General features: G+C 41.5%; 1 protein-coding gene across 3 annotated transcripts in view; it reads left to right on the forward strand.

The window, feature by feature from the left end:
• Positions 1-24394, forward strand: part of NCOA7 (nuclear receptor coactivator 7) — a 218999-nt gene that overhangs the window by 70729 nt on the left and 123876 nt on the right. The gene's annotated exons all lie outside the window — the stretch shown is intronic.

Here is a 24394-nt window from a genome sequence, read left to right on the forward strand (position 1 = left end):
TTAATGCCTTGTGTTTCTCAGTCACGGTGTAGGCCTTGTGTGGGAATAGGCATTACAAAGTGCCTTTGTGTACAAACATTCGTATTTTTGACAGACCGAAATATCCCAGTATATTTTCCCAATAACATGAAATGGTAAATGAAATGACTAAGATGACTTGTAAAAGCAGGCTTCTGTCACGGTATATGGCTTCCATCAGCCAGCATGAGATGCAGATATCTCACAGTGCTGTAACAGAACATTTGAGCATTAGGAGAAGCTCAGGGGCGTGCCATAGGCCAGACAAATTACTTCCTGTGTGTGAGGATTTATGCTAATCACTGACGAGATAGTATGAGTGGCTTTTCAGCCTGAAGATCTGGTGTTAGCATGTCAAAAAATGCTACTTATGAGGCAAGGATTACACATGGCACTGCACTTCTTGTTCTTTCTACATATGGATTTTATTTTTAGCCTGGCCACTCCCTTCCTGTTCTGCAGATGAAGCAAGATAAGATTAGGTGCTTGGGTATAGGCAGAGGGTTACAGGGGGTTTACCTGCATCCTCCTAAACACAAATGTGGTTCTTCATATTAACCAAAGAGACTGTGTTATGTTTCTGCTTACTATTCTCATTTTAGTTACACTGCTTTACCTGTGTTTTTCCTGTGCAAAACCTAGAACAGTCCAAGGGTGACAGGAAATTTAGACAAGACAAATAACATGGGACGTGGGAGTGGGAAGAACAGTGCCCTCCGCTGTCGGTCAGCCGAAGCCCTCCATCGAGCGTATCGCTGGTCGAGCAGCCATTGGGAGCTGCTGTATACACGCTGGATTTTCGGCAGAGGCTGTCATCCTCTTTCGCCTCGGCCTAGCTTTATCTAGTGCATAGAGAATAGTGTAAACTTTCTCCTTTTCTGCCCTCAAGAGGTGTTCATTTCAGTAGACAGTTCCTACAGCTGGAAACCAGATAATCCATTTCAGAGTCTATATCAGGGGTCCCCAAACGTTTTGGGTTGAGGGCCGGGTCAACATACTTCAGACTGCAGGGGGGCCGGAGTATACATAAAATGATGTAAAAGTCTTTTCGGGCCAGACAGTGAAGCATACCCAGGTGGCCACCTGCAGTCCAATTGGACAGCAGTGTCACCTGATGTGGAATTTGATTGGAAACCAGCGAATGACTACTTTCTGGCTTCCATGTGGATGGGTGGTGCCAGCACAGCTAGTCTATATGCAGACCACCAATATTTAAAGATGTAGCTTACTGCATCTATAAGTAATACATTTTGTGTGGGAGGCCGGTAAAAAAGCCTCAGGGGCCACATTCGGCCCGCCGGCCTTAATTTGGGGACCACTAGTCTATGTGATACTATTTCATTCGCCCACCACTGGAGGACATTTAGTTACTGAAGATTACTTAATGGAATTAATTTACCAGGGTGAGTTTATTTTTACAGTATACTATTATTATTTTTATTTTTATTTATATAGTGCCAACATCTTCCCTAGCATTTTACATAGTACAAAACAGAAAATAGTGGGTAACATATATGAGTCATGTACAATCAGGAAAACCAGCAACACAAGGACAAATAAATACAACTGATATGCAGTTTAAGACATTAAACAAAAGGCGGTAGTTGATCAGCTCACTCAGACTCTCAGAAAAGTAATGCCTTCCCCAAATTGTATGTATTAAAGGCCACCTGCCTCAAGTAATCCAGCAAAGAAGAGATCATCACTCGAAGAATATGCTCACTCTGAGATTTATGCAGTCATACCAAGTCAGAATGTACATAAAGGAGCAAATCCCTAACCGTAAATAAAAAAGTATCGGTGATTCTTATGGTGGGTACAGAGAACCCCCCAAAGAATAGAGAGATCGGGAGCCCAATGGGGCAGTGCCGTTAGGTATAGGCGCAAGGCGTAATAATTGTGCTTTATACTCACAAAGGTGGGTTGCTTCTAGTAAAATAACTGTCCCTGCTCGGTTCTCCAGGCCAAAATGGATATGAATTTATAGTTGACAACTGTAAAGCTATAAATACCTCCTCTGGGGTTCTAGAACTAGACTAGATAGATACTATGGGGGCAGGCGCTCGGTTTACCTACAGTATAGGTATAGCTATCTGTAGACTTATACAGGGACGGATCTAGGGGGGGTGGGGGGGGCAGGCGGGTCTCTTGCCCTAGGCGCAGTTTGTTGAATTCTTGAAAAGGCGGCAAAATTTGGATGGGGAATGGCAGTTTAGGCGCCAAAACCTGACCTTTAGGCGCCAAAACCTGACCTTGCCCCAGGCGCAACTTGGTCTAGATCCGTCCCTGGACTTATATATAAGAATGAAAGAGAAGAGAGGTGCTTACGCTCATTACTACTAGACACACAGGCACAACTTTTTCAATTGACCTGAGGAGGTGGGCGAGCACCAGGTTCACACTTTGTCTATATCTTGTGTTGAATAAATCTTTTTCCAGTCACACTGGTGTCTAATCTTGTAGAGAGGTAAGAAATTGCCTCTCTCCTCTGTTACTTTTATATATAAGTGTATAGATAGCTATACTATAGATAAACGGGGCACCTCCTCCATAGTACCTAGTCTAGATGCCCTAACATGTTTCATATCAAACAATGCTCATGTACCCTATGAGTAAGTATTGTTTGATATGAAATGCATTGGCACATCTGCTCCTTTATATACATACTGTCTTTGTGTGCTTGAACACATCTCTGAGTCAGCACATCCTTTGAGTGCAGGTCTCTTCCTTGTTAGTTTGAGACATAACCAATACTAGTACATTTGATAAAATACAACAGAAAGAGGAAGCCCTAGGTGGAGGTCCCTGCTCTACAGTCTAGAGGGTTCAGTATATGTCATTACACAGCGGGGTGATATATACCAAGTGGCATTCATTTAATATAATATTTATAGTGTATGCATGCTTAAACCCTTATGTGCTCTTGACCCAGCAGTGGCTTTTTTTTTTTATCTTTAACATTTTCTATGTTTCCTTTACTTAATATGGTGTGGCACCTAATGCAGTATTAATTTTGCCCCCATGTCCCAGATTCTTTTATGAAACATGCTGCCCACATTTTCCCCCTTAGCTTCTTTTGCATGGCGGTCTGCTTTTCTGTGGGCAGTGGCATGCCCTCTTGGTCACACATGGGCCGCAACAGTCATGTGCATGCAAGCTCCACTGCACATACTCATAGTTCCAGGCAACCATAGGGATGAGTGACCTTGAAGAAGTTGATATAACTGCAAAAAACATCAGTCCCTCCCCCCTACGACTTGGTACGTGTACTTAGACCAGTTTATTACTTTGCAGCAGACACTTTTACACTGGCTGCTACAAGCATCCCATCTGGCAGGCTTACAAATTTTTCTTTGGAGGATGCTTAGCTTATTCTTGGATTCTTAAGGTGGCCATAGACCTGAAGATTTTGGGCAGATTGGATAAAGAGACAAATTTATATCTAATCGAATCTGATTAGAGATAAATTTGTCTCTTAGTTGAAGCTGCCCATAAACTACAAGCCGATTTCCGTCCAATTTCAGCATGAAATCTTCAGGGAATCGGCTGAGCCCGCCGCTGCCCCCCAATGTATAAATGTGTCCCCCAGTGGGTGCATTTATACATAACCTGTCCAGTAGCAGCCTTGGTGCAGTGACAGTCCATCTTGCTGGGCAGCTGATCTCAGATGCTATGCGCTGTTAGCGTGTATGCGGAACCCAGCAAGATGGACAGTCACCGTGTGGAGGCTGACACCAGACAAGTAATGTATGAATGCACACACCGGGCACATTTATACATTGCAGCGGCGAGGGTTTCGTCATTTTGTCGCCCGTTCTGAAATCGGCCGCGGTACCACTGCACACCCGACCAACCAACTGCGGCCCAACATCTTGCGGCATGCTTGATCGACAATGCAACCATTTCCATCCCGAAATAGGTCGCTTTGTCAGTCGGGCATGCACTTGGCGGCACCGATTTTCATCCAATTTGATTAAAATAATCGAATTGGATGGTCGATCGGCCGCCAAGTCTGATGTATGGCTACCTTGAATCTGTGGGACATTTGCCTGTTTGTTGCACTTAATTTTGTTTTGCGACTATTTCTTGCACTTAACTACACAAGTTGTCAGGACCCTCCTGATTGTTTATACTGCCTATACTGGTTTAGCTACAGTATACGAACATCATTGTGAGCAGTTATCTGCCCGTGCTGAAGCTGGATTATGCTTGGACAGCATTGTCCACCCCTTTATATCACACTCTAACTTTGGCAGGTGCTTCATTAACTATTTGGCTACCCCTTATTATCCCACTGGATGTAGATACTTGTTCATGTGGCTTTACAGGCACATGCTTTTAATGTTAGTGCATTACAAAATATATCACATTAAGTGATCACAGACGCAAGCAGCCTGAGATACCACATACAGTAATTGCCTAAGGCTCACATTCAAGGATATAATTTGTGGGCGCTTTACCTTGGTAATTGGTGCAAATGTCATGTTAAACTATGGAGACTATATACATACTTAGAAACATGGGAGTGAATAAATGCTAAGAAAAACATGTAAATATTCAAAACAGTGCAAATAGAATGAGACTGGGGATACTCCCCAATATGATTATCCCAGGAAAGAAGGGGTGAAAGGGTCCAGCAGTCCAAATCTCCAAAAAGAAAAAAGCTAAGAAGGTACAATATCCTACAACACAGGTAACCTAACAAAGTTGAGTGTACATGGAGGTGGTCCAACAGGACCAAATATGTTCAAATGTGGCAGGTGCTCCTCTATGTTGGTAAAAGGCTTTTCTGAAGGGCAAAACAACATTTACTGCCCTGATCCAGTGAGAGCAGGAAAGTACGGTGGCCAGAATCCAGTGCTTAGTAAGTTGTTTGCGTGTTATATGAAGAACTTCAATCACCAATTGTTTCTTATATTTATCCAGTTATATACCAGGAAATACCAGGAAATAGATTTAACATTGCACGGGACATTAAGAGATTTGACAACTTGTGCTCAGTATGTATTAACCACCATAACAGGGAATATACAAATTCTTTAGGCAAATCCTCAGATTGGCTGTATAGTGCATGGCACAATTGGAGAAATTTATAAAAAGCAGTGTGAGGAAGCGTAAATTCCTCAGCCAGCTGTGCAAAGGACTTTACGGTGCCATTGGAAAGAGCTTGGTGTAAATAGAGGAGCCCTTTATTGATCCACCATAGTGCAGCTGACAATTTGTTTAATTCGGGTAGACACTGGTTCTCCCACAGTGGAGTCGTTTTGAGCCATGCCATCCAGTCTTAGATGTTGATGTGTGTGGTCCAACACTTTGAAGATCTGCCGCAGAGTAGGGATAAGGAGATGAAACCCAGCGACACCCCTCTGTCCCTTGAAGGGGTTATAAAATGGGTCACAGTGGCAAACCGACAATGAGGCAATAAGATCTCTTGCAGAGCATTTTTCCGATCCCTGAACCCCAAATGGGAAAGCTGAGCTGCCAGTTAGTAAAGGAAACAATTAGGGACAGCAATTCCCCCAAATCTTTTGGCTGTTGTAATAGGACTAATGATAAGCTGTGTCTTTGCTTGGCTCAGATACGTTTTGCAAGGTGAGAATGTAGTTTGGTAAACATAGCAGAATGCATAAAAATAGGTGAGTGCCAGGAAACATGTAGAACCTTTGGTAGTAGGATCATTTTGAATAAGTTAGCCCTGCCGGTAGCATTCAGTGGCCATTAGTTTTAGTAATCATTTAATATAGTTATGGATATACTGTATGTACAATGGACAGAAAATGCCACTTTTTGTGATATAAAAAATGGGACCACAATAAAAAAAAATTCAAACCTTTTCCCACCTTTAATGAGACAAAACAATTCTTTATGGTAAAAAATATACCCAAATAATTAGTAATTTCACCACTAAACTCATAGTCACATGCTATTTCTGACTCAGTATTCTGTGTCATCATCTCTTTGAGAGAAGTCAGATATTGATACTCTATTTTATTGTTTTTAATTATTTTATTCTGTTTGGGCACCTCTTGCAACTTTTTTGTTCCCAGTATTTGCACCCCCTGAGGGTTTCTTGATTCTGGAATACGTCCCATCTGCCTGATCCTTGTGGATTTAGGCTGTTCTCCACACCTGCCATTAAAATTCAGTGATTGCCAAGGAGTTATCCCTATTTCTTAATATTTTTCTTCCTACATTTCCACCAACGTTGAACGCACAGCATTAGAGATACACTAGTCCAGGCACCATCCAAGTAACAGACCTGTATTGATCCAAAAGAGTGCAATGTACAAGCAGTGGTTAATGGGTATAAGGCAAACAGGTGGGTACTTGGTAAAAACAGACTGCCATACAACCTGGCTAAAAGCCCTGGGAAATGCAGGCTACTGATAGCGGAGACAGACTATCACATCAAAAGGGGCACCTTGTAACCACGTTGATATTTTTCTATTTTACTATCCTATGGAACTTTTTAGTAGTGTCTGTTATTACCATTTATGCTGATTACAGTGGACAATCGCATAAGCAGACAGATGTTTGGAGATGGTCGTGTGTGTCTGGTGGTGCTGGGTGTCTGTTATGCTAGAGGGATGGAAGTTGTTACAGATATCTGTACTGCGGTAAACCTCCACTTTCTTATTGCAATCATGATTGTTCTATTCTTTTTTTTTTTTTTTTTTTTTTTACTCGGCGGATGTTTATATATTCGATTGCTATTTGATGTGGCTAATGTTGACAGTTTGAATAAAGTTTTTTACATTTGTAATAGACCAAATGAGCGGGTTTATATTTCTTCTGGTACATTTATGTTCATAGTGTAATACACCTGTACCCCCTAGTTGAAGGTATTGTGGGTATCTCTGCTATTTTACCTTTTTTCTAATTTAGAATAACTTTATTTCTCTATTTCGTCTGTAGTGTACCTTTAGTATTGGAGATTTTCAGATTATGTTAATTGATTCTGACTTCATGTTAAGTTGCTGTCTACAGCAGGAATATTTAGCTGTATTTGTTCATCAGAGCAATTCAGAATATTCAATAACATATGAAATATTAATGATGTGAACAAAACAGGCCCTGATGACTTTCTCGATATTATGTTAGTTCTGGCTTGTCAACACAAAGAATAGTAAAGTGATGCATGGAGAAAAGTACATAATGTAGCTAAACAAAGGCTGTATAATTAGCTGCATTCCTAAGTCTTAAAACCTCCTCAAAAGTTTAAAACATTTTTTTTTTTAATTCTGTTCAGTTTGTTCCAAAAATATACAAATTTTGCTACACAGTCAAAAAGCATGTTTAAATGACCACTCCGTTTTTATGAATTGAACAACCACATTGAACAGCCCAACTGAATTGCACAATTAATATATTGGTAAAAGGACTATGAAAGTGATGTTGAATTTGTTTAAAGCTTGCCATTAGAGACATATAGCAGAAAGTTTTGATTTAAGATGAAACTATTTATTGGCTAACTTTAACATATTTAAAGAGTAGGCTTTTAACTAAACAGGTCTACTTCATACCCTTTATTTGAAGTTTTCCTTTAGAATTCCCTTTACAAAAAAAAATAATCTTAATGACTTAATTAAAAAAATTATGTTTTACAGAAGCAAATTTATATTTAGCATAGTTTTTTTTTTTACTAAGTTGGCTTTTAGTTCCCCTCTAGTCCCTCAAACCAGTGTACAAAATTGGGCTTTATATTGAGCAAACAGAGTACAGTAGTATAAAGTTCAAAATCACATCGCATTTAGTGCATCTTATTTTAGTCCATATCATATGCTCAAATTTCTTATGTTTTCATACAACACAGAGAGTAGCACCTTGCTCCATGAGCAGAGTTCAAAAGTTGCCTGCACGTGTTTCACGACCAAAGACAATTTTTTCAGAGGCATAAATGTTTATGCATACAATACAATCCTGGTGCAAATACATCCCAGATGTCTGTGATGCTAAGTAAAAATTCCCACGTACTGGGTGTGTTCCTCCTCAATCCCAAGGTGCTGTCGCCCACCTGGTCCTTTTTAATCCCTGACAAAATCCTTTCGCTTCTGTTAATTCTGGTTGCGTTGGATGTGGTGGATCATCCTGTTAAGGATATATTTTTTAATGTTTGTGTACCTCCCAAAGATATCAATACCACTGCTTATTCTGCCACCACCATCTTCCCCATCTGAATTGTTAAATTTTGCACAGTTCTGTTTTTTTTTCTGCCGAAGCCCCAGCAGGCACAGTGCGACTGTGTGCTCATGAGCTTTGGGGGCCTTAGCACTGGAATGGCATGGCTAGGAGTATGGGGGATGCCCCTGAAAGATCCAGGTAAATATCTGTTTCTTTTGTAGTTATAGGATCACAGGTTTACTGTAAGAGAGCAATACATTTATACTGGAGCTTCCAAACAGATTTCCAGCAGAATGAGTCAAGCTAAGAAGCCAAATATGTTGAAACCTGACTACTGTTATGTGCATAGGCTGTTTTTCAACATTGCTCTGTATTTTTTCCCCCAGTAATGAACCATCACTAATTTAATAAGACCACATTAAAAAGTCAGGATGCAACAAAATTAGAGTTTACACAGTGATTTGTCCAGTAATTAGTTTTGTTTTTAGACTAGAAAATTGTTTTTTTTTTCTCTACTAGAATATTTGCTTTTGCTGCTGGTTTGAAAGCTAAATACTATAGTTTCTATATTTTACTTCGGCTTCTATTCAGACCACAGTCTGAATAGAAGAATGTCTACTGATAAGTTTTATTTATTTTATTTTACATGATCCTAAACATGTTTTGTACTTTTATAGCGTATTTTGAGGGGAAATTGCATACTTTTTATGATAAGGCATGTTGGCTGACTTATTGTAAACACTTTTTGACCGATTTGAGTTTGCTTTATTTAAATGTATGTTTGTGGATGTTTAATCCTTACTGTGATCACAAAGTGAAAATTATACAAATTAAAAAAAAAGTGCTAGTCCTTAAAGGGACACTGTAGGGGGGGGGGGGTGTCAGGGAAAATGAGTTGAACTTACCTGGGGCTTCTAATGGTCCCCCGCAGACATCCTGTGCCCACGCAGCCAATGCTCCGGTCCCGCTTCTGGTTCACTTCTGGAATTTCAGACTTAGAAGTCTGAAAACCACTGCGCCTGCATTGCCGTGTCCTTGATCCCGCTGATGTCTCAGGAGCATACAGCGCAGGCCCAGTATGGTCTGTGTCTGCGCAGTACGCTCCTGGTGACATCAGTGGGATCAAGGACACGGCAACGCAGGCGGAGTGGTTTTCAGACTTTAAAGTCTGAAATTCCACAAGTGAACCGGAGGCGGGAACGGAGCATGTGAGTGGCTGCACGGGCACAGGATGTCTGCGGGGGACCATTAGAAGCCCCGGGTAAGTTCAACTCATTTTCCCCCAACCCCCTACACTGTCCCTTTAACCAGTTCACCCCCAAGGGTTTTTACCCTAACGGACCAGAGCAATTTTCACCTGTCAGTGCTCTTCCCTTTTATTTCCTAAAACTTTATTACTACTTATCACAAGAAAATGATCTATACCTCGTTTTTTTCGCCACCAATTAGGCTTTCTGTGGGTGGTACATTTTACTCCGAATTTTTTTTATTCTAAATGCGTTTTAATGGAAAAAATACAAAAATAATGGAAAGAAATCATTATTTTTCAGTTTTCAGCCATTATAGTTTTAAAATTAAACATTCTCCTTTAAATAAAAAACAACACATTTTATTTGCCCAGTTGTCCCGATTATTAAACCGTTTAAATTATATCCCTATCACAATGTATGGCGACAATATATTATTTTGAAATATAGGTGTTATTTTTCTGTTTTGTTTTTTTTGTTCTGGCCATAATTACAAGCTCCTATGTAATAAATTAAAATTAATTTTCCCTCATAAAATATAGATTAAAAAAGCTGAGTCCCTAAGGCAGCTATTTATTTATTTATTTTAAGCTGATTTTTTTACAAGTATTTTTTTTGGGGGGGAGGGGGAGGGTTGGAAGTGTAATTTTTTTAATAATGTGTATGTACTTGAATATGTATGTGTTTGTATGTGTAATATACTTTTTGGCCACAAGATGGCGCTAGTGAACACTTCGTTATAAGGAAGTGTTTTTTTTTTTTTTTTAACACTTTAACTGTAACAATTTTCTGTTTTTGTGAATGGACGTAGCCGATGTTCACGGTCACGTCCATTCACTCCAGGCACTGCGATTGGGTAGAAGTCCTCTTCCCCAATCACTCAGCACGGGATCCCGACAGAAACGGCGGCGGTAGCGGCGCGCACATGGCGGTAGCGGCGGCGGGAACGCGTGACGTATTAAAACGTCATGTTGCCGTTAATAGGGTAAAGCATGACGTTTTAATACGTTAGTGTGTCATTAAATGGTTAAGGAAGCAGAGCCTTGTAGTACTAGGGAGTTTAAGGTTGATAACATGGGAACTTTCCTTATGGGGAAAGTACATGGCTAAAGTTGTTATAAGGGGGGGGGGGGGGGGGGGGGGATGGCTATACTTGTTATAAGAAGACAACATGGTTTTGCTTATTATAACAGGAGAACATAACTATAAGTATTTTAAAAGGGGCATAGCTATACTTGTTATAAAAGGGGGACATACAGGGGTTATAAAAGTAGGGCATGGCTGTACTTGCTATAGGCAGAGCATAGCTATAAATGTTATAAAGGGGGGCGTGGCTGTACTTATTATAAGTGGTGGGTATGACTATACTTGTTATAAGAGGAGGACATGGCTATGCTTTTTTATAAGAGGATAAAGTGGCTATGCTTATTACAAAGAGGGGGATTGGCTATACTTGGTATAAGAGGGGGACATATATGAGTTGTACGAGTGGGATATGGCTGTATTTGTTATAAGAGGGGGACAAGGCTATTCATGTTTTAGGGGGGGGGGGGATAGCCATACTATAAGGGTGGAGCATGGCTGTACTTGCTATAAGAGCGGGACATGGCTATAAATGAGCAGGGCATGGCTTGGCTTGATACAAGGGGTTGGTATGGCTATCCTTGTTATAAGAGGGGGCATGGCTATGCTTATTACTAGTGCGGGGCATGGCTATGCTTGTTATAAGAGGAGAAAGTGGCTATGCTTATTATAAGAGGGGGCATGGCTATGCTTCTAATAAGACGTGAACATGGCTATGCTTACTATAAGAGGGAGACATGACTATGCTTGTAATAAAAGAGGAGGCCATGGCTGTTCTAGTTATAATACAGGGACATGGCTGTACTTGTTATAAGAGGGGGACATGGCTATACATCTTATATAAGAGAGAGAGATGGCTATGCATGTAATAGAGAGGGGGCATAATTATACTTTTTTATGAGAGGGGGTGAATATACGTGTTTCCTGTGCTTATATTTGAGTCCTTTTATTTTATAAATACAGAGGGTCAAATATTAGGGGGCCGATTTATTTTCAAAGTCAAATTTATTTCAAGTATACAGTATATGGTATAATAATATACATTTTTTTTAAATTTCCTTTCAATTTCAGTCTGCAGAAAACTATTACTTAGTTACATAGTTGTTTGGGTTGTAAAAAAAACATACGTACATTGAGTTCAACCAGAAAATAAGGTATAACACTAGCCTGCACTTTTACATATTCCTGTTGATCCAGAGGAAGATGAATAACCCTTACAAGGCATGGTCCAATTAGCATAAAAAGGGGGAAAAAATGCTTCCCGACCAGATTGCAATCAGATAAAATCAACACCACCGGGAATTACCTAGTAATTGTAGCTATAGATGTTTTTTAATGCAAGGAAAGCATCTAAGCCCCCTTAAAGGCAGATATAAAATTTGCCATAACTACTTCCTTTGGTAATGCATTCCATATTTGAATCACTCTTACTGTAAAGAACCTTTTTCTAAATAAATGCCTAAAACTTTTTTCTCCTTGCACAGATCATGTCCCCTAATCCTTTGCACAAGCCTATGGACAAAAAGCTAATCTACCAAGCTTTTATGTTATCCTCTGATGTATTTATACATGTTAATTAGATCTCCTCGAAGGCGTCTTTTCTCTGTGACGGCAACCCCGTCACAACATCCCGCATCCAAATATACACATGCCAGCATACACCCTACGGCCGTGATGGTAGTAGTAGCTACAGTCCACATGGGACATAAATGTAATATAAGAATCACAAGCTACTCCAGATCCGGGACTAGAAAGGAGCAGAGGTCGGGACAGCATGGCATCCCATGCATTATGCAAGTTCTGATTTCCCTTTTAATGTATCCCCAAATTTTATTTGCTTTAACTTGTTGTCAAAGAGAACTCCTAAGTCCTTCTCCAAGTTTGATGTCCCCATCTGTATACTGTTTATTTTGTATGGTGCTAGACCATTGGTACGACCAAAATGCATGACTTTACATTTTTCACCATTGAATTTCATCTGTCTTTTTTGTGCCTATATAGCCATCCTATTCAGATCCTTCTGCAATATGTCACTATATCCCTGAGAGTTTTTTCTGCAAAAAATAAGAATATTACTTTATACTTCATCTACTAGGTCATTAATAAATAAATTAAAGAGTACTGGATCCAGTACTGACTGCTGTTGGATCCCACTTCTAACAGGCACCCATTTTGAATATGATCCATTGACCACAACTCTTTGCTTTCTGTCCATTAGCCAGTTCCCTTTCCATGCACACAGACTCTTCCCCAGTCATTGCACCCTGAACTTTTGCTCCAGATATTTGTGGGGAACAGTATTAAAGGCCTTTGCAAAGTCAAAATACAGTGTATCACATCTACAGCATTCCCAATATCCTCTCTAGCATTCACTGCTTGGGCATGTTAGTCAAACAAGATCTGTCCTTAGTAAACACATGCTAATACTGAGAAATAAGATTATTCTCTGCTATGAAGTCTTGTACAGGATCTCTTAAGAGGCCCATGCACCTAACGATTTTCCCGCCGATATACAGCAGATTCGATCACTGTGATCGAATCTGCTGTGAAATCGTTGCGCAAATGCTGACAGAACGATCGATTTCCGCCTGAAATCAATCGTTCCAGTCGATTCGTCCGTGCGGAAGATTTTTTTCGATCGCTGGCGGGTCGGGAGTGCGTCGATAGCGGCGTTCGAATGCCCGACGACCGATGCAATATAGCGGAGATGGTCTCCGCTGACTTCTTCTCCGCTCCAAGCTCCAGGGCTGCAGCTTCACTGAACTTCCTGTCCCGGCAGGAAGTTTAACCACTTGCCGACGGCTACACGCCGGTAGGCGTGGCCGCGGCGGCAGCCCCAGGACCAGCTAACGCAGATTGGTGGAAAGTCCTGGGGCTTGCATTTGCAGGATGCGCAGGATGCCTTCAGTCTCCGAGCGGCGATCGCCGCTCTGGAGACTGTAACGGCGAAACCGCCGCTTAATTGTATTGTACAGCGCTGCGATCTGCAGCAGCGCTGTACTGGGGACAGCCGTGTGACACGGCTGTCCCCCTGGAGGACGAGAGAGCGATCGGCTCTCATAGGCTGAAGCCTATGACAGCCGATCGCCGTAATTGGCCGGCTGTGGGGAGGGAGGGAGCGAGGGAGGGAAGGGATTTAAAGGAAGAGGGTTTTTTTTAAAAAAAATTGGCAACACAAATATTTATTTAAAAAAAAATAAACATGGGGGGAGCGATCAGACCCCACCAACAGAGAGCTCTGTTGGTGGGGAGAAAAGGGGGGGGGGAATCACTCGTGTGCTATGTTGTGCGGCCCTGCAGCTTGGCCTTAAAGCTGCAGTGGCCTTTTAAACTAAAAATTGCCTGGTCACTAGGGGGGTTTAGCCCTGCAGTCCTCAAGAGGTTAAACAGTAGAGCGCCCTCTACTGTTTAAACTTCCCCTGGACAGGAAGTTCAGTGAAGCAAGCCAGCCGGACTGGAGACCAGCGTGGAGAAGAAGACAGCGGAGACCGGGGGAGTAGCGCCGGCCAGATCAGGTAATGTATAGCTGGTGGGCAGGCAGTGGCAGCTCCACAGATTGTGATCGGTTTCATGCTGAAATCGATTCACAATCTGTTTGAAGTAAAGGCAGCCATACGATCCCTCTCTGATCAGATTCGATCAGAAAGGGATCTATCTGTTGGTCGAATCTGATGGCAAATCGACCAGTGTATGGCTACCTTTAGGAACCCCCTAAAATAGTTTGCACACAACTGATGTAGCTAGCTTACAGGTGTATAATTTCCTGGATCAGATTTTTTGTCCTTCTTAAATAATGAGAAAATGTGGGCAATACACCAATCTATTGGAACTATCCCACTCGAGTCGCTAAAGATAAGCTAGAGTGGTTTATCAATTTACTGAACTTAATTTCCTTAGCACCCAAGGATGTATGCCATGCAGGCCAGGTGCGTTATCAGTTTAGATTTTATTTAGTCTTTCCTTCACTCCTTCCTGTGTTAAGTATTTAGTATTAAAATTGAAAGATTAGGACCCTTCCTCATCTGTAATTTGTAACAACGATGTTTCCCTTGTGAAGATAGAAGCAAAGCAAGAATTCAATAGCTCTGCTCTACTATGGTCATCCACACTTGAGTTCCGTCCCTCATCCTTTAGGGCCTGTTCACACTATATGCGTTCCTAGCCGTTTTCAGGGAACGCGTACTGGAACAAAAAACGCATAGAAACGGCTCCTAATGCTTTTGAATGGGCTAGTTCACATGTATGCGTATGAGACGCATACGTTTCTCATCCGCATTGCTGCACGCAGTTCTGTGCGATACGCATAGAAACGGACGCAATGAAAGTCTATGGACGCGTATCAAAAACGCGTACTATTGCGTTTTTAGCGTCCGTTTTCCTCTGCGGTTCCCATAATTCTTTTTTTTCCCCTGGGTCACGTGTTTGTGCAAAACGCAATAGAAAACGCATTCAAACGCAAGAAAAACGCATGCGTTTTTCAACTTGCGTTTCTTTGAATTTATACGCGTTCTACAAACGCAGCAAGTATGAACAGGCCCGGAGTCCAATACAATCCACCTTTCTTTTTTTAGAGTTAATATATTTGTAAAACTTCTTGGGATTTTTTTCAGACATGGCAGATTTTTCAGACATGGCAGTTGATAAACTATGCTTACTTACAACCTTTGCAGCAGTCCACTGGTGCACAGCATGCCCCAAATTCCTGTTACACAGTCTGAGCAGGTCATCTACAGATACACCTAGGTACCACTTTCTCTGTTGTGCTCTGTCCTGTTTCTTGCCACAGGCCGTGCTTGTCTTATCTGCCTTTCTCCACAACAGAGGAGGTAAGAGTGTGTAATATAGTTTGCTGAAATAATTGCAGTATATACAGTATAGTAGCCCTGAAGGAATGTTTTTTTCGTCTTTCCCTTTAAATACAGACTCTTACATACAGTCATTATCCCTTACAGGCTGGATAACTCTATTCACACCTCTCTGTATAAACTTCCAGCTTTGTGTGCTGGAACAGGTCTCTGCTTACATTTCGGTCTGTGTTGGCAGGCTTCATTGCTTCAGCAAAGGCCATCAGCTATGATTAACAGCAAATGGCAGTCAGAAGGTTGGCGCTGTCAATGACTGCCATTTGCTCTTTAGGCTGTAATTGAAGGATAAGTGAACATGATTTTATAAGTCAATTTATCCTTTAATGTGAACCCATAACAGCCTTAATATTTGTGAACCGACACTCCATAATCTCTGGAACTAGTGTGAGGGATTAGCTTTAAATGGTGGGCTTGGCAGCGCTTTTGACAAGCCCAACAAGCTCAGTGACGGTGCATGAGATAAATAGGGAAAATATTGTGCTTTATTCTTCAGCAAACAATAGACAGTATTATCTCTCTGTTGTACCTGAAAAGGCAGCACAGTAAACAGAATTATAGCATTGGTTCCCAACATGGGTCCTGCAGCATGAAGCAGTTACTTTCATAGTGATGGCTACCATTGCTTCTATGCAGTATCAATTTAGTTTCAAAGGTTTTATTGGTGTCACAGAAAATATAAACATCAGAATCTTATGAAAGTCCACGCAGGGGCACAAGGTATGAAATATACACCAAAGCAACAACAATAAATCAACAATACAGCAACAGAAGTAATAAAGTAGAACATCCAAACACGGAAGTGTTATCAATGTACCACACTAGTTAGGAGTGTTGGTAAGTACTCCTAAGGTCTGAACATGGTTAAATTGGTATATTCCCTCAATAGAAAAAGACAGCGTATAATCTGTTATGTCCATATAATCGTCTTCTGTTAATAGGTAGGTAGAAATTAGTAAAACATTGATGTGAGTACGAAATCCATGTTGGAATAATTATATCATGAGATAAACTGAAAGGTAATTACGGTCAGTGGTTTAGGAAAATTGTAGTAGGTGATGAAGTCCCAAGATTTAAGTCACTTTTTAGGAGTAGGAGAAGAAACACAATTGTTTAACTCATCAGTTTATTTTCACCTCAGGTTCACTTAAAAGATCTAATGTCCAATCATCAGGAATGCCCACCCTGCTTTATTCCTGGGCAAATATAGTCACAAATTCTGCTCAATCAGTGTCGCCTGTCAGGTGCACGAGTGGTGTACAGATGTGTCCTATGGCTACAGCTGAGGCAAGTAGATCCTATGCAGAAGGGTGTGCTTGGCTTTGCTGTCACTAAAGATCCGGTGTGCTCCAGACATGTAATCTGCATGTGCATGAACTATGACTGCACATCAAAAGGGACAGCACATCTCTTTTGATGTCCTGTTGCAATTAATGCATCCTAATGATGCTTATTTATTAGCTGTGTGTTCTTACATGTTGCCAGTCTATAGGAATAGAGTCTGAAGAAGGCTTATTGTTTGAAAGCTTTCTCTTTTATGTTAGCATCCTCATTCAAAACTTCCTGCTTTAACTGATAGTCATTAGCCAACATGGTACAATATTCTAGAGCTAATGAGGATTATAGTCAGGCAACTAGAATTTTCAGGAAGTCCATAATGGAAACTGTAATATTTCAATCAAGGTAAACTCTAAAGAGGCTTAACCACAAATAGGCATCTGTATCTTCTTTAATGCTGAAGTCTCACCTACCTGGGATGACCGTGCCATTATTTGATTGTATTTTTGTTCCAAACATCAGCTCATTGTCATGCTGTAAGCAACGTAATCCCCACGTTGTTACCTAACTTAATTGCTGGAAACTAAATCTGTTTATATATATATACAGGATCTTCTAAAAAAAATAGCATATTGTGATAAAGTTCATTATTTTCTGTAATGTACTGATAAACGTTAGACTTTCATATATTTTAGATTCATTACACACAACTGAAGTAGTTCAAGCCTTTTATTGTTTTTCTTATTGATGACTTTGGCATACAGCTCATGAAAACCCAAATTTCCTTTCTCAAAAAAATAGCATATTTCATCCGACCAATAAAAGAAAAGTGTTTTTAAAACAAATAAAAAAAACCTTCAAATAATTATGTTCAGTTATGCACTCAATACTTGGTCGGGAATCCTTTTGCAGAAATGACTGCTTCAATGCGGCGTGGCGTATTATACGCTATAGCAGCATAGAGGGTGATATAGCGGCTGGGAACGCGGAGAATCACTCGCGTTACCAGCCTGTCGGTGGCTGTCGCCGAACCCGGAAGTAGCCGCTGGCGGGGACAGGAGGATTGAGCGAGGCTGCGAGGTCACCATACAGCTTCAGGGGGCTGAGGGATGCCCCAGGTGAGTAAAACTCATTTTTATTTTTGACTTAAGTATCCCTTTAAGCTCATCCAGAGTGTTGGGTCTTGCGTCTCTCAACTTCCTCTTCACAATATCCCACAGATTCTCTATGGGGTTCAGGTCAGGAGAGTTGGCAGGCCAATTGAGCACAGTAATACCATGGTCCGTAAACCATTTACCAGTGTTTTGGCACTGTGAGCAGGTGCCAGGTCGTGCTGAAAAATGGAATCTTCATCTCCATAAAGCTTTTCAGCAGATGAAAGCATGAAGTTCTCCAAAATCTCCTGATAGCTAGCTGCATCGACCCTGCCCTTGATAAAACACAGTGGACCAACACCAGCAGCTGACATGCAGAGCCGGATTAAGGCTAAATGGGGCCCTAAGCAAAGTAACTGATTTGCCCCCCCCCCCATCATGTCGTATTAGAATCAGAAGATGCAGTTGCACAGCAACATGCCGCAAACACCAGGGCAGCCGAGCTACTGGTTGCTATGGGCAACAGCCCACTTTCCTCTGTGGGTGCACAATGCAGGGAATAGCAGCGGCAAAATGCAGAGTGAGAGATGAATGGCTGGGACATTTGCACTCAGGGGCTGGGGTAACCCTGTGAAGAGGGCGCCAGATATCACAGCAGCAGCACTTTCCCCCTGCATCTCCAGCCTGGCAATAGCAGAAAGCTTTCGGCCAAACCGGAAGCCGTTCCCCAGACAGAATTGCATAACCCCCCCCCCCCCCCCCCCACTGAACAACAGATTTCCTCCCAAACTAGACAGCCACCATGCAGCCTCCATCCCAGTAAATACGATAGTCCAGCAGAGAAGGCAGCCGCAGCGGGGAGAATGACAGCACCAGATGACTCGCATTCACCTATTGCGATCCAAGCAATATTGGTCCCATCATCCAGAGCCCATCTGTTTCCTCTAGAGTGCTGCCGCTCTGTTACTACTGCTATTACTACTTCCTGTCTGATCTGAGAATCAGGAAGTTCAGTGCGAGTGGCTGCACTGTAGAAGAGACAGATGGGTTTCAGATGACGGGATCTCTATCGCTTGGATCATGGATAGGTGAGTGAGCGTTTGCCATATGCTGCTATGATTCTTGCTGCAGCTTTGGTTCTCTTTGGGAAGGGAGTGGGACCTAGGAGGAGAGCCTGGCTCTGAAGACAATCAGCAGCACACGGCATCATTTGACAAGACAAGACAAATAACATTTATATCGCGCTTTTCTCCTGGCGGACTCAAAGCGCCAGAGCTGCAGCCACTAGGACGCGCCCTATAGGCAGTAGCAGTGTTAGAGAGACTTGCTTAACCCATTCGCGTTCCGTCGTTTTCACGTGAGAAATGTTCACCTCCCATTCATTAGCCTATAACTTTATCACTACTTATCACAATGCACTGATCTATATCTTGTTTTTTCCGCCACCAATTAGGCTTTCTTTGGGGGGTACATTTTGCTAAGAGCCACTTTACTGTAAATGCATTTTAACAGGAAGAATAAGAAAAAAATGGAAAAATTCATTATTTCTCAGTTTTCAGCCATTATAGTTTTAAAATAATACATGCCTCCATAATTAAAACTCACGTATTGTATTTGCCCATATGTCCCGGTTGTTACACCGTTAAAATTATGTCCCTATCACAATGTATGGCGACAATATTTTATTTGGAAATAAAGGTGCATTTTTTTCCATTTTGCATCTATCACTATTTTCAAGTTTAAAATAAAAAAAATATAGAAATATTTCATCTTTACATTGATATTTAAAAAGTTTAGACCCTTAGGTAAATATTTACATGTTTTTTTTTTTATTTACATGTTTGTTTGTTTTTATAGTAAACATTTTATTTGGGTAGTTTTGGGAGGGTGGGAGGTAAACAATAGATTTATAATGTAAATGTGTGTTAATTTTTTTTTTTTTTTTTTTTTTCAGGTGTAGTATTACTTTTTGGCCACAAGATGGCGGCCATGAGTTTGTTTACATGACGTCACTCTAAGCGTAGCACGCGCTTAGAGTGACGCATCGGGAAGGAGACAGCCAGCGGGGGAGAGGAATCAGTGATCGGGCACCATAGCCCGATACATTGATTCCTTGGCTACCGAATCCGCGGCCGGGAGTGCGCGTGCACGCGCACGATCGGCCGCGGAAGCGCGCATGGTTCCTGGACGTAGAAACTACGTCCAGGAACCAAAATAGGTTAAGGTCTCCTACTGAATAGGTGCTGGCTTACTGAACAGGCAGAGCCAAGATTCGAACCCTGGTCTCCTGTGTCAGAGGCAGAGCCCTTAAAGGGACTCCGAGCAGTGCCTGTGGGTATGCCTTTAAGCATACCTACAACTAATTAATTACATCCTCACACCTACCAGCATGATGTTTGTAATTATATCCCCCTGGGTTCCTTATATTTCATTGCATTGTGCTGAATCGAGCTGCCGACTTTTGAGAAAAGTCGTCCTGTGTAATACAATTTAACTATGGAAAGATGCATATCATTTTGAAGCTCTCTTTCTCCTCTTTCCAATGATAGATAAAGTGCCATCCTACGCCTTTTAGTTTTCGCTATTTTCGCGATCGAAATTGCCATGGCCGCGGTTTATATATCATTGGAAAGAGGAGAAAGAGAGCTTTAAAATGATATGTATCTTTCCATAGTTACTGCACTGCTCAGAGTCCCTTTAACCATTATACCATCCAGCCACCGCTGACAGGATTGCGAGGGCTGGTTTATGTGCTGATGGGGCCCCTTTGACTCTGAATGGGGCCCCAAGTGACTGCTTTTGTTGCTTGGTCGGTAATCCGGCCCTTCTGACATGGCACCCCGGACCATCACTGACTGTGGGTACTTGACACTGGACTTCAGGCATTTTGGCATTTCCCTCTCCCCAGTCTTCCTCCAGACTCTGACACCTTGATTTCCAAATAACATGTAAAAGTTGCTTTCATCCGAAAAAAGTACTTTGGACCACTGAGCAACAGTCCAGTGCTGCTTCTCTGTAGCCCAGGTCAGGCGCTTCTGACGCTGTTTCTGGTTCAAAAGTGTGTTCATGCTTCCATCTGCTGAAAAGCTTTATGGAGATGAAGATTTCATTTTTCAGCACGACCTGGCACCTGCTCACAGTGCCAAAACCACTGGTAAATGGTTTACTGACCATGGTATTACTGTGCTCAATTGGCCTGCCAACTCTCCTGACCTGAACCCCATAGAGAATCTGTGGGATATTGGGAAGAGAAAGTTGAGAGACGCAAGACCCAACACTCTGGATGAGCTTAAGGCCGCTATCGAAACATCCTGGGCCTCCATAACACCTGAGCAGTGCCACAGGCTGATTGCCTCCATGCCACACCGCATTGAAGCAGTCATTTCTGCAAAAGGATTCCGGACCAAGTTTTGAGTGCATAACTGAAGATATTTATTTGAAGGTTGACTTTTTTGTTTTAAAAACACTTTTCTTTTATTGGTCGGATGAAATATGCAAATTTTTTGAGATAGGAAATGTGGGTTTTCATGAGCTGTATGCCAAAATCATCAATAAGAAAAACAATAAAAGGCTTGAACTACTGCAGTTGTGTGTAATGAATCTAAAATATATGAAAGTCTAATGTTTATCAGCACATTACAGAAAAGAATGAACTTTATCACAATATGCAATTTTTTTGAGAAGATCCTGTATATATATATATATATATATATGTGTGTGTGTGTGTGTATATATATATATATATATATATATGTATATATATATATATGTGTATATATATATATATATATATATATATATATATATATATATATATATATATATATATATATATATATATATATATATATATATATATATATATATATATATATATATATATATATAAATAATGAGTTTTATTTCCTGTATTCCTAATAGCACCTTTGTTCTTTTGAAGTTGGATCCCTCATTCAGCCTCGCATTTACTAATGCATATGATGGTAAATTTGCACTAATTAGCAAGTCACAAAGCTTGCATACCTGTACTATTTGCAGTAAATGGATTGGAAGTGGCTGGCAGCTGTAGTTCCCTTTTCTGTTGTTCCATAAGATTCAGTCATGTGTCTGCTTACATGTGTGTTTGGATTACTTTTGTTTGAATTTCGTTTGCAACACATAATACACTTCCACCTTTTAGGCCTAATTCACAATGCAACGTTAAAGTCACAATGCAGCATTACAACGCAACGCAAAAAAAGGCGGTAATGCTCAGTAACGCTGCATTACCGTCGCATACAGTAGGTACAGTAAAGCATACAGGCAATGAAAAGTATGCTTTCCTGTACCTGGTAACGTGTGCGTTTAGAGGTAACATTCTGCAAGCAGTGCATTACCATAACGCTACACATTACAATGCAATGCTAACGTCGCACTGTGAACGTCCCAAAGGATTAGCATTGCAGTGCCTTAAGCAGAGCCGGGACAAGGTCCTTCAGCACCCAAGGCTGAGACACCAAAGTGCACCCCTCCATCCCTCCCACCCTAGCCGTCACACACTGATTGCTATTAGATTAAGAGGCACCCAAGGGCCAAACACCTTAATCTCTAGTTATCTGGCTTGCAGTCACTGCCATGTATCCCCTTTTCTTATTTCTCTCTGCTTCATACACAATAGGGGAATGGTAGCTGAGTGAGTTGTGCGCCCCTCCTACACTGCGCCCTAAGGCTGGAGCTTCTCTCTCCTCTGCCTCTGCCCCACCCTGCGCCCTGAGGCTGGAGCCTCTCTCGCCTCTGCCTCTGCCCAGCCCTGGCCGTAAGCTGTGTTAACGTAAGCTCCACAACGTCTCACTGTGAATAAAGCCTTAATCAAAGTTCACTGTTTAAATATTATTCTCAAAAGTACAATGTGCCTAATGACCAGATTGTATTATAATAGTGCATAGATGTCCACATAAAAATAGTTATATAACAAACTGTGTTTCTGTGTGTATGCACAGTTCTAATGCTTAATTAAAAAGGAAGATGAATGACAAAGCAGGGAACTAATGGCGCTTGTGTGTGAGGTTTATAAACAGTAGGAGCTGTGTACATGAGCTGATCAGATGGGCATTGAATTCAGTGCCAAGAACAAGGGTGAAATGATTTAATATGACCGTGAGTCATACTAATAAGGTTTGTCCTAAAAGAACAATGGTTGCTGTGTTCCTTACAGATAACACATTACATATCTACTGTACCTGTGCAGTGTTATTCTTGTTTTCCACTTCACGACACAACTAAGTACCTTATTATCCATGTCAGATTTGTATATTAAATAGAATAGATATAGAATTCCCTCCAGATATTTGGCATAAATGGGGTGGAACAAGGTAGCAATATATTACTTGGTTTGTAGCATTGATATCCAGAATCGATCACAATGATCACATCTGGCAGAGATAGATGTCATAAATTGGCAAACAAAAATCAAAATGAGAGTTTAGAGATCCGTAATGACATGCAAGTGTTATGAAACATAGTTTTTAATTACAATCTCCAATAATAGACAGATATAATGAATGCAATACAAGTTCTTAAGTCACGTGATGTTAATAACCAAGGCCTAATGCACATTTTACGGCTTTGAAAACAGCTGCTTCATTGACCCATCTTTGATCATATTGGAACAGAGAGGAATCTATCAGAGGGTTGAATCTGTCGGCCATCTGACAATGTATGGCCACCTTACGGCCTGTTTCAAGGGAGGGGGTCAGAATGACGCTGTGTGCTTGTTGGGCAGTTCAGCCTCCCATCTGCTGGCCACCGAGCACCATTCAGTTGCAGTTTAATGCAGCTGAATGGCAGTGCTTGTTTGTCACACATTTCTGCATTTGTACATGGGGTGCGTTTACCTGGCAACAAAAAAAAGTGTCATGTCACATATGGGCATGGCCGCTCACAGATGTGACTCAGTACAGTGGCTGTCTCACCACTGCCTATGCGCTAGGAAGTGGTTGGTCATTGCACCAGAGGAGCTGACAGGCAGTGAACTCACCACCTTCAGTCTCCTATTTGAAAGAGACCTTTCATTTTTTGGAGCAGTGTATTTATACTTAAGGTGGGGTTATGTCAGTGATTGCTCTGACCTAACTCTGCCATGTGTATAAACATGTACAGTACCATGGAAAGCATCTGCTCTGTTATAACGGACCACAAGAGGCTACAGCTAATAATGCCAGACCTGTTATTGCACTGACTTGCATGACAGAAATGCGGCATCCACTGCAAAGTACAGAGTTTTACTGAACTGTGTGTGAGGCATTTTGTCATCCTTAAGGGTACTTTTAGAAGCTACTAAGTGTTTATGAAGGAAGATGAAGCCAAAAGTGAATGAGAGGTGCTGTCCACGGGTGTAACAATAAATCATGGGGCGCCCCAGAAAAACTTTGATGGGACTTACCAACCCCTTGTGACTCTCACAGCCTCGAAGCCCATCTTGCAATGGTCATAAAACAAGTGTAGTCATCAGGATTTTCACACTCATAACAAGTGTAGCCACAAAAACACCTGATCTGAAGATGGACCCCTTGAGCACAGGGAGTGAAGTAGTAGCCGGGGACCCCTTACAGCTCTGGGACCCTCTGCAGTCGCAGGGACTGCTCCCATCTAGTTAAGCCCCTAGCACTGTCCTTGCTTTCCTCTTACTCCTCTGTCCCTTCTTCACTGACAT

This window comes from Hyperolius riggenbachi, chromosome 4, assembly GCF_040937935.1.
Source record: "Hyperolius riggenbachi isolate aHypRig1 chromosome 4, aHypRig1.pri, whole genome shotgun sequence".
In the NCBI taxonomy this organism is placed as follows: Eukaryota; Metazoa; Chordata; class Amphibia; order Anura; family Hyperoliidae; genus Hyperolius; species Hyperolius riggenbachi.